We start from the raw sequence: 2,409 nt of genomic DNA on the forward strand, positions 1-2,409 counted from the left end.
GCTGGTCCTCCTTAAGGATTTCACAGGGTACAGCCATCATTGCATTGCGAGCCAAAAGAATCCGAGGAGGGAGAACAGTGGCGGATCCAGCCGACCAGACTAGAGAGAGTTGGCATTAGATAGAGAATTCAAGAAGGTCTTGACACAGCACTGGGGAATAGTCAGCTCTACATTTACTATTGCTCTGGAACCTCCTAATCAAACCTCCTTTAAAAAAAAAAAAAGCAAGACCTGAAAAGATAAGCGCTTTTAAGAAAATTAAATATATCCCAGAAGAAAGCTCCAGAAGAATTATAGGAATACAAAAATACCCACAACCAATAATGTAAAATTCATGACGTCTAGCAGGAAATCAAAGATTTCTAAGGATATTTTTGCAAGGAGACACGACTAATAATAAAGAGGGTAATCAATCAAAACTGACCCAGAACTTGAACAGATGCTAAAATTATTCTTAAAAGACATTTAAATGGCTGTTATAACAGTATGCTATGTATTTTTAAAGTTAAGTGGAAACATTGAGGACATAAAAAGACCCAAGTTGAAAACCTACATTGACTACGATGAAAATACACTGCATGATATTAGCAGCAAATTAGATATTACAGAATAAAATTTTGGTGCATTTGAATCTATATCAATAAAAGCTACTAAAAAATAAATACACAAATAAAGATAAAACACTTTAATTCGTATAGCACCAGTGATGTGTGGGACAACTTCAAGCAGTCTAATACAGGAACAATTGGAGTCCATAAAGACATGAAAGGAGGCTCCAGAAAAACAATTTCTTAATAAATATTGGCCAGAATTTTAATTCTATTTGATGAACTTTAGAAACCCACACGTCCAAGAAGGTCAAAGAATTCCAAGCACAAGAAGCATGAAGAAAATTTCACAAGAGATATCATAATAAAATAGCTCAAAGCCAGGGCTATAGAGAAAAATCTTAAAAGCAGCCAGAGGACAGAGAGATACAAAGATAAGGATGGCATCTGATTCCTCACCAGAAAAAAAATGCAAGCAAGAAGACGGGGTTGGGAGGGGGGAACGCCTCTTTAAAGTACTGCAAGAAACGAAAATGGTCAACCTAGAATTCTAAAGCCATGGGAATACCTTTCCAAAGATAAAGTGAAGTAAAGACTGTTTAAGATCGACATAAACTAAGAGGTCATCATAAGCAGGCCTACACTAAAAGAAACGTTAAAGGGTGATCATTAGGCGGAAGGAAAATGAACTCAGCAGAAATGTGGATCTAAACAAAGAAATGAAGGCCATGGAAATGGCAACTACACTGATGACTGTATATGATTATTTTTCTTAGTATCTAAATCTAAATAGATTTGTTAAATAGTAAATGACTGTGTTTTGAGGGTTTGTAGCATGCATAAAAGTAAAATGCACAAAAACAACAACGTATAGGTTGAGCATGGAAGTACACTGTGGTAAGGTTCATATTCTAAATGTACAAATAGGAGGGCTGGAGCCTTCTATCCCCCACTTAGAGACACTAGGTGACTGGGGGTGGGGGCGTATTGGCAAAGGGAACTTCTGTCACAATAAGTACCCCTGCCTGGTGAGAGATTTCCTTCCCCACTTAGAGGCACCAGGTGGCCTGGTCTGGGGAAACCTCTACCCTTCCCACAGATGACACCAGTAAGTCTCAGTGAGGGTCTGAATGACAGCAGATGAACCAAACAGACAAAAACAGCCCAGCAGAGGTTCTGAAATTAAGTTAGCAGTGGAACCACCGTCCACAAAATAAGCTAGGACCTACATGTTAAGCCTAAATAGTAACCATCTGTTAAAATGGAATGAATTAATAGGACCTAGCATTTCCTAATGAATAGTCAAATTGTACTGGATACAATCAAATGTGATCTGTCATACTAAGACTCAGCAAAATTACAACTTGAATGAAAAAACAATCAACTGATGCTGACCCTGAAATACATTAGCTTGTGGAATTATCCAAAAAGAATCATAAAAATGTTTCAATAAAAAAAGGAGGAAAATGTTTCAACAAGCAAATTTTAATTCTCTTGAGACAAATGAAAACATTACCAACTCTCACCAAATAATAAGAAACATAAAAAACAAGCATGGCAAACATAGAAATGAGAAACACAACGCTGTTGTGTGCCATCGAGTTGATTCTGACTCATATCAACCATACAGGACAGAGTAGAACTGCTCCCAGATGAGCTTTTATCCAGAAGAACGACTGGTGGGTTCAAACCACCAACCTTTCAATTAGCAGTCAAGCACTTAACCATTACACTGCCAGGGCTCCTTGAAAAATGCACCTGATTTAAAAATCTCAATGGATGGACTCAATATTAGAGTAGAAATGACAGAGAATAAAATCAATGAATTTGAGGAAAGATCAATATAATTAGCCCAATCTTA

Source organism: Echinops telfairi, unplaced genomic scaffold, assembly GCF_000313985.2.
Source record: "Echinops telfairi isolate 266 unplaced genomic scaffold, ASM31398v2 ScPeMD7_19;HRSCAF=73, whole genome shotgun sequence".
Classification (NCBI taxonomy): Eukaryota; Metazoa; Chordata; class Mammalia; order Afrosoricida; family Tenrecidae; genus Echinops; species Echinops telfairi.